This window comes from Notothenia rossii (genome assembly GCF_949606895.1).
Source record: "Notothenia rossii genome assembly, chromosome: 1".
Taxonomy (NCBI): Eukaryota; Metazoa; Chordata; class Actinopteri; order Perciformes; family Nototheniidae; genus Notothenia; species Notothenia rossii.
In genome coordinates this window covers 1,391,434-1,407,023 of record NC_136912.1, presented here as the reverse complement: position 1 = coordinate 1,407,023, position 15,590 = coordinate 1,391,434, and the positions used below count along the sequence as shown (strand labels likewise).

Genomic DNA, 15,590 nt, shown 5'->3' with positions numbered 1-15,590 from the left:
TATAGTTAGAAGTATCACATATGTGTTCATGTTTCTAGGGAGTTCACCAATGATAGTGAATATCATCAGGACGACTCTGGGGGTCTTGATGCTGATTCCTGTGTTTCTCCTGAGTCTGTGGACGAGGTACAACCATATAAATCCATCACTTCACATTCCTTCTAACATCTTCTAGTTTACTGTTATGAAATAAACTCTGTATTTGTTGTTGTCGTTAATCCAGGAAGAAGAAAGCTCTGCGCTCCACCACTGAAGCACCTGAAGAGATAGAGGTGAGAGAGAGCGGACCTCCTGACAACATGTCCCCTTCCTCAAAGCTATACTGTGGCTCATAAATGCAATGTGAAGAGAACTTGTGATTAAAGACAACTTCCTGAGTTGAAACCAGTAATGAATTTAGCCAATAAATAATTGGGGTCAACTTTAAAATATGAACAATGTTTTATAAAAACTTAAAGTATATGCAGGTTTCATGAACGAGGGTCTGATGATGTCTTCTATCTCTTCATCAGTTGGACTCTGATCCTGAGTATGAGAACGACTCACACACTGCAGCACAGACAGAAGACACAGAGGAGCAGGGAGACATGGTGTGAAGTCCAGTCAGGTTAGAGCCTCCTGCATCAGATCAAACAGGCCCACTCCACATTTAGAGTCACAGTTCCAGCTGTAACTCTACTCAAAGTCTCTCTGATTCTCTTCAGACGCTCACCTGATGGAAACAAAGAAGAAGGACGTTGAAATGTCCCTGTGGAGAGCGAGGCTGTGCAGGATGTATGCGAAGTGGATATATTCACCTTCAACTCTTAAAGTTGTTATAGTCAGTTGTCAGTAGCAGCAGCAGATAGGAGTCAGCAGCTTGTAGGTTTAGAGAATGAGCTGCTGGCAGCTTGAAGTGAATCATGTCGAGGTGTCAAACATGATTTATCGTTAAGACCAGCCGTTGGTCAGGTGCTCTATATTACTGCTTCAACTATGTGTACATGCTTATTTGTTACATGCAGACTGCAGAGTTGTTGATATTACAGAAGTCTAATCAAACTGTTTTTTTTAATAAATAACTTTTCAAAGTCCTCGTCAGTGTCTTGGTTAATAGCTGTCCTGGCTGACAGAGCCAATCAAGTCTGTTTAAAACAGAGAGAGCCAGAAAACATCACCTTTCACTCCATGTACAGTTTAGATGTTCACACCATGAAACATAAGCTCACTAGTAGAAGACCTTGTTAGATCTTACTGTGTGAGATTCGCATCAGAATAAATCAACAGCCAGCTCTACAACAAGTGAAGGACCATCGGACGAGTGTTTGGAAAAGATCACCTTCAAAGATCTCTAGATTTCAGGTTTTCTGTTTCACTTTGCGGTATATCATGTTTCATTATTAGCTAGCAATACAAACACAAATCTAATAAGTGTTGCTTTTGTATACAGTATCTCCCATGTTGTCTCCATGTGGTGATGTGTCACTATAGGAAGGAAAGGAGCCACAGTGTTCATAATGATCTGGGATGTTTCTGATATGAAGATCCACAGACAGAGTTTTCAACTGAGAATCAATTTAAATGAAATTTGCAAGCATTGTTGAGCGGGTCTTCGACGGTCCGCAGGCTGTGGTCCGCACTTTGACGTGTCGAGTAGGTGTCTCGAGGACCCGTTGTCAAACGTAGGAAGTTTCAGGCTGATCGGACAACGTACATGGGAGTTACAGCAGTATCATAAACATTGTTTGATGGCGAGTGATATGTCGTCATGGTAACGGAATTTGATGATACCCCATAATACGCCTAGATTTGTTGAGGGCTGCATCCTTATCAAACTTGTGAAGTTTTGGGCCGTTTTGAGCATGTAAACTGGAGTTATGAGAAAACCATGTTTCAGGCGACCATTTTGTTACCATAGCAACGACATTAGACGAAATCTCCAAACTGACACATATATGTCTCCAGGGCTTGACCGTTAGCACACATGTGAAATTTGAACACTTTTTGACAACATATATACATACATATTGTGCTTAACGACGAGGGATAAGTTGCCATGGCAACAGCTTTTGAGGAAAACTCACTATTGTCATATTGAGGTGTTGAGGGCGGGGCCATTAACCTGTTAAAACCCATCTGTCCACCGGCGGGGGGAAAAACGCATCATCTGCAGGAAATAGCGTCTGAGGGCTTCTTAAAGGGCCCATGGCATGGCCATTTCTACTGATTCCATTGTTGAGGTATACTAAAATAGATTTATACTGTGCAATTTTCCAAACTCACATTGGTTTCTCATACAGCATCTCTGTAAAGTGTACCGGTATTCACTCTCTGTCCTAAACGGCTTGTTGGAGCTCCTGCACCCCCCCTCGCTGCGAGCCCAGTGTGCTCTGATTGATCAAGCGGCATGCAGCTGAGGAGTGAGGAGCAACTGTGAGGAGCGGGCAGGGCTTCCGTGTCAGAGATAGATACAGCGAGAACAAGCAAAACTCATCCTGAGCACAAACAAACACTCACAGCCGAAGTAAAAACAATAAGTGTGGCTTGATATTGAGTTAGAAAAGATTTATAACGCTGTGAGAATGGGTCTGAGGAGAGCATTTCTCCGCGATCCCAACATAGTCCGAAAAACGTTTACCCATTTAAACAGTCGTGGTAGATACCTTGTTTATACCATCATAAATACACAAACAACAATGAGGTTGTGCACCCAAATCTCCCGCTGGTCCAAACAAAACAAGAGTAGTGTGTGTGTGTGTGTGTGTGTGTGTGTGTGTGTGTGTGTGTGTGTGTGTGTGTTGCATGTAGCAGCCGCATGTGTGCAAACTGCCCCGCCCCCTCGCACACAGACGGGGAGAGAGAGATCGAAAATACTAAAAATAATCATAGATGCATTTTTGCAGTCTTTTTGCATATTAGATAACGGAGCTGACGAAACCAAAACTGCAATATAATGTTTTTATGTGTAGCATAAATATGACATATCGTTCTTCAGTGCCCCGCTGTACATATCCGGCATGAATCACTGAAAGGTTTTGGGAAGCTTTGTTTCGTGAAAGGCCGGCAAAGGGTGCGGCCACAGCGCTGGGCGTGGCTACTGGCTATCCCTACGGAGCGATACCCAGGAAGACAATGAGAAATCTCCAACGAGGCGTTTTGGGGAGGTCTTCTCTGTGTTAGAGTTTTACTCGCTACAGGGTGTACTTTGAGGGTTTTTGACTCTGCAGACCGTTTACATGCATTAAAACCTTCATAACACACAAGGAGACGGGTAAGAACCGGAACAGCATGACATGGGACCTTTAATATTTAATAAACTATGAATGTTTCATATCCATGTAACAGGGAGAAACTCAGCTAACTGATGATATGAACAATTTTTAGCAAAAAAAACACAAGACTAACGCTGAGCCTCTGAATTAGCCCCGTACCGAATAATTTCGATACGGGTACGTTTACGTTACACCCCTAGTAACTGTATCATCACTCCATGATCAGAATTTGTGACATTAGAAACAAAAACAGACATCACAACACGTGGCATTCGGTCGCCAACACAGCAATATGTCTGATCAACAGTTGTCTTCAATGGCATTAAAAAGATAAAAACGCTGCTGAAGGTTAAGGTTAATCCGATGTGTCTGTGTCACTTTGGAATGATTTCTGATCATCAGCAATAAACCCAGTTTTACATTTTCCGATTTCAGAGCGTAAGATAGGTTTCGCTTTGGGAAAACCGCGACTATTTTCGGATTCTCAAAAGTTTACTCTGACAAATGTGCCTCTGGAGGAATGTTAGGGGAGTTGACAGGGGACTCTACCCGCATTATGAGACACTATTTTCGGATACTTTTTTTCATTTTCACCCTTTTGGTCCGGATCTTTTCTTCAGTTTTGGCACAACGCTCTGGAGGAATGTTAGGGGAGTTGACAGGGGACTCTACCCGCCTCACAAGTGCCTATGTTCTGACACTTTTTTTTGATTTTTCACCCTTTTGGCCCCGATCTATTTATTTTTTCTTCGGTTTTGGGCCTTCTGACCTGGTTCCTTCTACCTGGGGCACTGCCCAGTCCCGGATGTCCCCAGTCGGCCCTCCACTGAAGGGGTGGTAGTGCCAATAAGAAGGCCACATTTGGATGCTGAGGGGCGGGCATTAAAGCACCACAAAAACCAACCCCCCTTTTTGGATACCAGGGGCATGAGGTTCTGGCGGGTGTGAATATCTGGGCTTATTCCGTGGGGGAGTGCTTAAGTGCGGGTACCCGGGCACTCATGGTGTGCAAGGTTATGGAAGTGCCCATATTAGGGACACATGCTGGAGTTCTTTAGTCCGTCCTTTAGGGGTCTTATGGATTTTTTAAATACATTTCTCAGGGTGGACCTCTCCATGCAATGAGTTTTCAGCCTAATCTGAATGGCTCAAATGTAAAGATGTTGTTAAGTATTTCACAACATAATGTACTGAGTTGTAAATATTTCTTGTGTAACATGATTTTCGCCACAAAAAAAATTACAAAATGTAAAGATGTTGCAACAAGGGATCTGATCCTTAACTGCTGGCTTGTTGGAAAATGTAGATATTACTATTATTATTATCTTTGCTTTTTATCTCTGCTTTTTAATGAGTGTTTTTAAATGTCATTTTATATCATTGCTTTTAAATTAGTGTTTTTAGATATAATTCTATAATATGTTTCTTAATGCTCTTAATGTATTTCATTTTTGTAAATCACTTTGAATTGCGTTGTGTTGAAAAGTGCTGTTTGAATAAACTTGCCTTGCCTTACTAAAGAGGTATCATTTACTGATAACAAATCAATATCCATTGTTTTGTAAGTATATTTATCAACTTTATTCCAATAATATTTCTTTACAATGTTCTTCTTCTTGTCTAGACTGAAATATCAACAACTACTTGTAATTAGTAACTGGATGGCCTACCTGCCTGTCAGCCTTCCATCTGTGCACAAACTTATCTCGTGCCCTCATTGGTCATGTGCGTTCGTGTGTGTTGGAGGAGGGGCTCTGTGAGGAAGTCTGAAGGAAGGGGTGGAATTTTATCGGTTGTGTATTTTCAAATTCTAGTGCACTTGAGCTGGTTTCAAAGTGAGCCTCACAGTCTGAGAGGAGAGGACTCTCCTCCAGCTTGTTGTGGAACAAACACAGCTCCTTATGTCCGTTAGTGCATCTCTCTCTCTCTCTCTCTCTCTCTCTCTCTCTCTCTCTCTCTCTCTCTCTCTCTCTCTCTCTCTCTCTCTCTCTCTCTCTCTCTCTCTCTCTCTCTCTCTCTCTCTCTCTCTCTCTCTCTCTCTCTCTCTCTCTCTCTCTCTCTCTCTCTCTCTCTCTCTCTCTCACTAAATGCGCTATTTCCACACACACACACACACACACACACACACACACACACACACACACACACACACACACACACACACACACACACACACACACACACACACACACACACACACACACACACACACACACACACACACACACACACACACACACACACACACACACAGAGCCGAGCTTGAATGACACAAGCACACTTTTATTTCCATGCAACTCTCTGATTGTTCTGGTGTCTTGCCTCTGTTGCATTCACTGAACGTCCTCTCTAGTGTCTTGATGAGGTTCACGTAAAGCACGGTTAATGTATTATATTATTGAGGTAGAATTGTCCGGGGCTACAGAAAAAACATTCGTTGAAGGCCAACATATTATTTTACCAACAATGTGGAATTTATTGGCTACATATTACACAGATGATGCACAGCGGGAACAGCAATAACCGTCAAATAATAATTCAGACAGGGGAGCTCCGCACCGCCTGCCTGCCACTAGGGGGTGCTGCAGCGCCCTCAGCACCCCCCTTCCTGTGCCCATGATATTGTCAGCACCGTTGTATGACCATTTTACACCACTGACATAATGATAATATATAATAATAATTCAAGTACATCCTTTCAACTGCTAGTCACATCCTCATGTAAATGGCAATTTATCGAGGTCACAAAAGTTATCGAGTTCATTTTTATTTATGGTACGATAAGTCAATTAATTGCTTATCGCGACAGGCTTATGCTCACAATAAAACAGCGGAAACAAACATGTGTTTGACTTTCATTAGTGAATGAAACTGTGTGCCCTTTATAGTCTGTGTCCAATATTGTGTATTTTTATATATTGTATATCCTATATATATGCTAAGGTCCCACTACTGACATGACAGCAGTCATTTAGTGCGCATGTGTAATTAAACCCATGATATATAAATCTCACTCCAGCCAGGTACCCAAAGTTGGCAACCCTGATTTATAGGTACACTGAAATTAAGTCCTTGAACAGGTATGTTTCGTTATGTGTGCGTTAAGTTTAATAATAATAATAATAATAATAAAAATGTATTGGATCATTAATGTATTCAGGCAATCCAGTATTATATTGCTTGGCTATAGAAACTGAAGGTTAACTTACTTGTGAAAACAAAAGTTAATTATTGTAATCACTTCTGCAGCACAATGCCAGAAAAAGAAAGAATTCAGAAAAAGGAGGAGAAGGAGCGCCAGGCAACAGCCAAGAGTAGCACATCTCCAAATGCATGGTTAAAACCAAGTACCAGCAGCAACACACAAGAGAGAACAGATACCTCAAATGTTGAAAGTGTTACACCTGAGAAAGCAGTAGAGATCTCACACGCAACATTGGAGAGACAAGGGGAGGCTTGAGAGGCCGAAAGATGATCAGGAAGTCCCTGTCACTGTGGAAGAGGAAGAGGCCACAGGAGGGGAAACGGTGGATAATGTTGAGTTTGAGGAAGTGTAGAAGAGGTCATATCAAAAATTGCATCCTTAAAGTATCCTACAGATCCCGCCCACCACCAAGCTTTTGATCTCAAATGTAATGTCAGCTATGTGAAAGTATGTGTTGTAAGAGGACCATGCCAACCTATCCTTAGATTTATCCTTAGTGGCTGGAAAAGGGGACTTGATAACATGCAAGAACATGCAGACTCAGAGGCCCATTTAACAACCATGGTGCGATGGAACACATACACAAAGAATGCTCTACAAGCAACTTTGAGGTATCAGATGTTCAAGGAAAGGCAATAAGAGAGCAAGAGGTACAAAGAAACAGAGACAGGGGAAGGCTTTCAGGGGTGACGACGAGTCTGCCACTAGCTCAAACCAGGGCAACTTCCTTGAACTTGTTAAAATGTTTAGCCAGTATGATAGTGTACTCAGGCTGCATTTAGATGATGTCAATGACCAGAACATGGGTAAGAACAGATGTCAAGTTTCACTCCTCTCAAACAGAACACAACATGTTATCATAAAAGCCCTCGCCACATTCACAAAAGGAGAGATGAGGAAAGAAATAGAGGAGGCTAATAAATATTCAGTACTCATAGATGAAAACACTGATGTATCTCATTCGAGCAGGTCTCCTTTGTCGTGCGTTATGTGTATGCAATGGAAGTCAAAGAGCGCTTCCTCCAGGTCTGCAATGTGTCAAAAACAACAGGTGAGGAGATGGAGAAAACAGTTCTTGTCTTGCTAAAGAACAACGACCTACAGATCCAAAACATGCACGCTCAAGGCTATGATGGCGCTGCCAATATGAGAGGTGAATACAGAGGACTGCAGTGAAGAATACTGAAACACAAGAACAAAGCTCTGTATGTGCATTGCCAAGCTCACTGCTTACATTTGGTCATAGTTGAAATTGCAAGAACCAAGCCTCCACTTCATTACCATTTTCAACCTGGTAGAGAAGCTCTATGTGTTTTTCACCGGCTCTACAAAAAGACACACTGCATTTGTGAAATGCCAAGAGGCCCAGCACCCTGTTGAGCGTGTAATTCAACTGCAGAAGCTCTCTGACACACGTTGGGCATGCAGAGAAAAGGCCCTGAAGGCCCTCCTTATAGTGATGAGTATTGTGGTCAAGGTCCTCACTGACATGACAGAGCAGGAGCCTCCAGATACTGCTGCTGGAGAGGCCAAGATGCACCTTAAAGCCATAGACTTAGAGTTTTTCCTTTGCCTTGAGATCGCCACTCCAGTCTTTGAGGTCACTGCACTTGCCTCTGATGCTCTACAGAACTGCCACATTGATCTGTCCACAGCATAAAGTGTTGTTGATGGAGTGATGGACGCCTTGTCCAACCTCAGGACAGAAGAACCGTTTGGAAAACTGTTTAAGAGTGCCACTGAAAAGGCAGAAGCTGCTGGGATCAGCATCCCCACAGTCCCCCCAGGACAGCAAAGGCAGAGGAGGGTGCCTGCGAAGTATCGGCAAAGTACTGAAGCAGCCACAGAGAGCCATTCCCTCCAGTCAGTAAGACTACTATAGAGGGAAGGTGTACTACTTTCTCAGGAACTAAAGAGAAGATTTAGGGGAGATGGCGAGACAGAGTCCAGTAAAATACTGAATGCACTCCACACTTTGACCAAGGCCAACAACTGGATAGGCAAAGATGCAAAGGGTCCTGACTCCCATGATGCCGTTCACATGCTTTGTGAGTTCTGTGGAGGAGAGGAGCAGAAGTTGAAAACAGAGCTCAGGGTTTTTCATGCCTCTTTCCCAAACACATGCACCATGAAGGGGATATTAAAAACACCAAGAGACAACAGTGGACAGAATATCTTTCCAACCTTCTCCAAGCTCAAGCTGGTGAAAGACACTCAGAAGCCAATGCACAGAAGAGAGGCTTTCTGATCTCCTCCTCCTCGCTATTGAGAAGGACATTCCTGTTATCCAAAGTGAAGTAATAAACATCTACAGGGACATGGCCCCCAGAAGGTTGCTGCTGTAAGGGAGGAAGGAGAGACAACAAGTGAAGACACGAAAAAAGATTTAACAACTTCCAAGTGCAAAGAAAGATACAAAGAAAGTTAGTAACAAAAGAAGTTAATACAAAGATATTTGATTTCAGATTTCAAGACCTTGTTAAATAATTTCAGTAAAGTTGCAGTATTTTTGCATGTTCTTATTAAATATCTTTGCACAGTTTTTTCAGCATTTTTGATTTGTTTTGTCCAATTAAATTAAGTAAATGAGTAGGAGAGGAGAGCAGAATGCACTTAGTGTAATTGTTGCAACTAAACTTAGCCCTACTTGTAGTTTGGAGTGTAGGTTGGTTTGCGTATCTATGTAGAGAACAGCCTTTTTCAGTTTTGTGTGAAGATGTTGATTTTGAAATGTTATTTAATAATTCAAAGCACTTAATGTTGTGCTAAAATAAACTAATTATTATAGCAATGAACTAGTAGCATAGAAAACATGCACATTGTGGCAGTTTCCTTTGTTGATGTCTGCTCTTGTGCGTGATTACAAAGAAGACCATTGTCTCTGTGTTAACTGATTATTTTGAAGAATTCTGTTGTGTTTTAAACAATTGTGTGAGTTGTGAGGGTAAGTCAGAGATACAACTATATATATATATCTATCTATATATATATTTATTTACATTTGATTTAAAACAATTTTTTTTAATAAATGATTATGGGAAGTGCCCTTTTCCTCACTTGAGCCCCTGCCCCCCCAAATGTCTGTGCACTTCCCTGCTGTGGAGGCCACATTCCTGAGGACAAGAAAACAACTGAAGCGGGAGCCTGAGTGGCGAGCTGTAGATAAAGCCCAAGTGCACAAAATGGTGGAAAGAGCTGGTGGCTTATGCCTCAAACCATCTGTCAAAGTGGGAGGCAAGAAACTGCAGCGGCGCTCCTGGGAGGAGAAAAAGCAACAGCTGTAAGTAAAACTCTCATCCTTCTAAATCAGATGACAGAGGAGGACAACAAAGCTCTGGGAATCGGGTACAAAGTGGAGAAAGAGGAAATCTACATGTTGACCTCAATCAAGAGGAAAAAGAAGATGAGAGTGGGCAGAGGTCTCCTTCTAGAGCAAGTGACGCTGAGCCAATTGGCTGGACTTTACGAACCAATTGGCTTAGTTACACCTGCCAAGCCGGAGGGGGCCATCCTTGTCAGGAAGGCGTTCTCAGCAGTAATGACCAGAGCTCAAGCTGGAAGAGATGGCCTACAAGACCCACAGAAAAACATACAAAGGAAGAGCCGATGGGAGAAACCTAGAGCCGATCAGACTCCTACCACGAATCTCACAGGAAGGACAGTGAAGGATCCTGTGGAGGTGAAAAGATTCAGCAGCCTTCAAAAACGTGTCGGGGTCATAGCCTGGGTGTGGAGAGCTGCAAGGAAGTGGCTGGAGATTAAGGACCAGCCTAGGGCAGAATCAAAGTTGGAAGTAATATGGCACACCAGGAATGGAGATGTCGCAGTGGGAGATGTGGCTGGCAGACCAAAATGCCCTGAGAGGACATTACAAACTGGTGAGAGTGGTCAGTGTAAATACTGATGGGAAAGGCATCGTAAGGGATGTAGATGTGAGAACCTTTCCCAGTTACCTGGTCCCAGCTATGAAGCATGAAGTCTATGGAGGGTACAAAGGACAGCAATGAAAAATCCCTGCCACAATTCTTCACAGGGATGTCAGGCGCCTTGTCATCTTACTTCCTGTTGAAGAACAGCAGGTGGTGAAGAAGAGGCGTAAGGTGAAGAACTGGAGTGAGCTCCTTGGGTTAGAAACCAGGAGCTCAAGTGGGAGGTGTCGAGACGAAAGTCAATATGAATAATATCTGATAAAAACGGACGGATAAATAATTATTTGTATGTTTTTTTGTTTAGATCATATTATAGTATTGTTCAATACCAGGAGGGGTATTCGTTTTATTTTGAATAGCGTAGTGTACTTTTTCTAAACAAGAAGCGCCAGTTAGTAAAAAATATTAATACCGCCTCCGGTTACACGGCAACAAAAAGGGCAGGAATTATGATGGCTGGTCTTTTGTTCCCAAAGCTACAGAGGGAGAAGTTGGCGACAGTGTGTGTGAGGCTCCAGAGACGCCGTTGGTATGTTTCTCCGTTGTTTGTTGCGTTTTGCGTTCTTGATCTGTTGCCTTATTGTGTGAGAGTGCTGTTGCGAAAACCGAAACCGCTGTCGAGGTGGTGAAAAAGCGAGTGTCCACACAAGGTCGACCGTCTGGTCGAACCTCGTCTCAGGCATCGGAAAAAGCTCCATGTGGTCGGAAGGCTTGCTGTCTCAAAAAGATGCGGGAATGGCGAGCGACGTCCTCCATTCCGCGGAGGGCGCACCGAGCCCCAGTCCGTGTGCACGAGGCAGCCACGGACGTCTCCAAGAATCTCCGTCAGTTTACGAAAAACGGCGTTTCTAACCTTGTTCGGTCCAGTCTCGGAAACTTCTGCGAGACTTATGTGAGGGTCACCAGTGTAGTGCCGAGAGAAGGGAGTCGGAGACGGTGCATCGAAGGTGCAAAGTTGATTTTATTTAACAGCAGAAAACCACATGTTGCCGGCTTGAAGCCCGGGAAGCAAAGAGGAAGAAGCAAGTAGGGCACACAAGAAGTACAGTCAACATATATGTCAGTGCGGAAACAATACCCCCAACCTGTAGTTCCATGAGTGAATTATGTTAATTAGTTCATTAGTGATCACTGCAGTGTATATATTTAGACAGCGCAGATGGTGTTCAGTGAGGTTTTCTGGGTTGCTTGGTTTCAAGTAGAAAAAGAGACTTTCTTATTCATTCATTTAAGTTAATGATGTTTTGTAAAATAACTCACAATTTATCATTTGAATTATAATACCCTGAAAATGGAATGTGACTAAATTATTATTATTATTATTGTTATAAATAATGCAATGAGGCTTACAAAATGTTTGTGATTTTGTATGCATGTTCGCTAACATTTGTTTGTCCTCTGTGTTTGAAGGTTTTCAACCTGATGGGAATCTGATGAAAAGCGTCTTATAAATAACTGCTGAGCAGAAAATAAAGAAAAAAAGAACGAATCTGAGTTGACCAAGCGTCCTCTGTTGCCCTCCAGCCCCTCAAGTTTGGGCAAAACACTGAATACGGGCCAAAACCCAGAAGAACATGACAGTCATTATGTCATTACATTCCTCCACATGTAAAGGCAACAGCTGCAAAGGCATTTGACTGCCACATGTTATGCAGGTTGACTGTGGCATCTTTGCAAACTCTGCCGAGTCATAGGGTAGTGGTTCGGTAGAAAGTTGCTCCTGTAGTGGAATTACAAATACACAATGTTTTTTCCGTTGTTGGACGCGGTTTTGAGGAGCCTTGTGGAGTACCCCTCAGAGTCAGTAGGAATTATGGACAGCTTTCGACGTCCACCACCACCTTACACTAGGGATACACCTTACACTTTGTCAGGCGAACTTTAGTACTGTTTTATACAACTTGAAGAAGTGATATGAATGGTAATTCAAAGTAGGGCGTCAGAAAACACATATGTGGGGCTTCTGAGTGTGAAAAACAGAACACAGCATTTTCACCAATGGAGATGAGAACAATACTACCTGCTGACCTGAAAAACATCCAGCCTCCTTGTAATGTTTTCAGTTTGGGAAATTCTTCCTCAACTGAAGCCATAGTCTTTAAAACAAAGTGAAATAACATACAATATTAAGCAAGTGATTCACATTTTAAATCTTTGAGAAATCTTCAATACTTAGACCCTCCAGAAAAACGCGATTCTGCGATCACAGAATTGACCGCATAATCAGCAAAATGGCGCAGATTTTTAAAAGGCCGCATAATCCCCGCATTTTTCCACAAAGTTGAGAAGAAAAAAAAGTTGACTCGTCTTGACGTGACGTCATCAGCTCGCGCATCACAGAATGTAAACAACACTGTATAGAGTGAACGTGTGGAGCTCACACGAGAGAGAAAACACCAAGATGAGAAAATCGAATCCATCTCATTTACCGACGAACATTTCTACTAAAGACCGGGCAAAAAGTGGGGGGAAACTATTCTGCACCCCGTGCAACTGTGTGTTGGAGCATAAGAGAAAATCGACGGGGACGACCCACTTTGATTCATTCAAACATTCGAAAATGCTTTCTGCTGCTGCGGACAAGAAAGCCAAACAACTCACGTTCAGCGAGGCATCAACCTCCAAAACCCTTTAGAGGGCTACAAGAAACGAAGTGAGTAGCCTACAAGATTGAAGCTGCAGATAACGAACGGGTAAATGAAAACGGAATGAGGCGGAGAAGTGTGTGTGTGTGTGTGTGTGTGCGTGTGTGTGTGTGTGTGTGTGTGTGTGTGCATGTGTGTGTGTGGGGGGTGTTTGTGTGTGTGTGTTTGTGTGTGTGTGTGTTTGTGTGTGTGTGAGATGAAAAAAGCCCAATTGCTTTTACAATAAATAAACATTGAATGTGTTTAATTGAATAGTAAAGGGGTTTAACGTTAGTGGCAGGTTTGTGTGAGAGAGAATAAATAAGACAGCCCAATATTTCAAAAAATTGTTATTCTTTTCCCCCGCATATTTAGCATATTTCGCGTTTTTCTGGAGGGTCTAAATACTGTTTATATGATTACCTCACTGTGCAATAAGTTGTCCGGTGGATTTAGCATCCTCTTTCCAAGGCCAGCATGGGCAAGTGGTCGCTCTTCCGAGCCCTTAGGTGTAAACTGACTGGGTCCCGACTGGACATATATATGAAAGTGCGTCCGTTTGACGATGCAAGGAGCCGGGGTGGGAAATCGTCTTTTGCCTCTTGGCTGATCAGTACTGAACATACTTGGGAATTGCCTGATGTGGAAATGACGAAAGGATCTGTGAGACTAGACATTCTATTAAATGTGTATTAAGATTGTTATATCATTTCCAAATCCTTGGCTTGCGTTGATGGTTTTGTTAACATAGTTTGAACAAATTGCATGAATAAAAAGCAAAATCATAGTTAATATTCTGTCGATACAAAAACAATCTTGACACTTCGCTTTATCTTACCAACATATTTGTTTTGAAAACATTCATATATTGTGTTTGGGACACTTCAAGACAAGGGGCTGCTAAAGGTTTTAAAAGCAGTAATGGGGATATAGAGCAGTGGTTCCCAACCTTTTTTCCAAAGAGCCCCCCCAAATGACTCCTGTTGGAAGTTGCGCCCCCCCCCCCACACACACACACACACACATTGGGGGCGCAATGGCGGTAATTAAAGTTTCAAAGTCTCTTTTGACTGCTGTCACAAACTGGATGAATGTGAAGTATTTAGTTAAAGGAGGATCAAAGCGTAACTAAGGAGCTCTATTGGAGTGACTTTGATGGTTGTTGGACTCAGGATCCATTCATTTGGATTCCCGCTGTATGAAGAAATTAAAGGACGGCGCAAGTGGAAACAATTCACAAAGGGATTAAACTGTTTAAAACACATGCTCAAAGTAAGCCGGATTTTGCCGATGTGTTTCTGTGGATTCAAAAGTCGTAAATAATCTACAAAATGGAGGAGACCGATCTGATCGGAGCAACTGTGACAAATAATCTGAAACCGGCATGGACGATGACTATGTTTTAAAAATGCGCTCATCCAGAAAAGCCTGGTTTGGACACTTTACGGGGAGAAGAAACATTTCTATTAAAGAAAGAATTATACATTGCTGTCTTTTTATGCCTTTAATACTAACTTGAATTTTTATTCAAATTAATTAATCAATTATGTTTTATATTTTATTGTAATGTAGAGACAAGGCTTTTAGTGACAATCATGTATTGCGTTACAATTATATAAAAAAAAAAAAAAAAGTCTAAATATGATATTTGGCCTTAAATCATCTGAGGCCTGACGCCGCCCCTGCAATCTTTGGCGCGCCCCCCCCCCCAGGTTGGGAACCACTGATATAGAGGATACAGACTATGGAAAAATGTTATAAAACATTAACTCAACATTACATTAGATTAGATTGGCTAATGCAGTGGTTCTCAAACTTTTTCTGTCAGGCCCCCCCTTTGGAGAAAAAAAAAAGTCGGGCACCCCCAACACAAATAGTCAGACTCAGTGGCGGCGCCAGAGATTTATTTTGGGGGTGCTGTGGGGTAGCTTGACGTTTCATAGAGGGTGCTCAAACATTTAGGGTTTCCCTTTAATGTACCGGTCGCTACAGTGGAACTTTCTACTGCAACACTCCTCACGCACACACAGTGTACCCGCGACTGTTACAATGAAGGCTCGATAATCAGCTCACGGCATAAAGGTGTAAGCAGGGGCAAAGTGCTATTTTTATAGGTGGTGTGTGGACCTCACATAGGGGGGTCCGGGGGCAAGCTCCCCCGGGAAGATTTTTAAATATTGAAGTTAAAAGCATCAATCTGGTGCACTTTGAGAGCAACATGAAGAGATCTACTCTATGGATACACCTCTCAACACAGAACTGTAAACAGATTTACTTTTTCTTTATGCATATTTTACAAATCACTCCCCTTTTAAACTTTATTCATTTTTTAATGTCATATAGTATTTCATACCTGTTTTTAATTTATTTTCTTATTTTTTTATGACTATAATGATCATATAAACGTGTACCTCGGAAATAATTGTTTACATTAATGGTGACCAAAACACTGAGAGAGTCCTTTAGCTCACTGAGCCTCTCAGTCTGACAGGAGAAGACTCTCCTCCACTTTGTTGTTGGAAAAACTCTTTATATCCGTTAGCGTAGCTCGCTAGCACCAGAAGCTAACAACAACGATCTC

The 15,590-nt window shown here is 42.3% G+C and overlaps 1 long non-coding RNA gene across 1 annotated transcript; it reads left to right on the top strand.

Moving 5' to 3' along the window:
* The first annotated feature begins 36 nt into the window (after positions 1-36).
* On the top strand, positions 37-1,049 carry LOC307016019. Its single transcript, XR_013801713.1, has 3 exons — positions 37-126; positions 224-272; positions 513-1,049. It is a non-coding gene; the product is annotated as an uncharacterized lncRNA (long non-coding RNA).
* Positions 1,050-15,590: the final 14,541 nt, after the last annotated feature.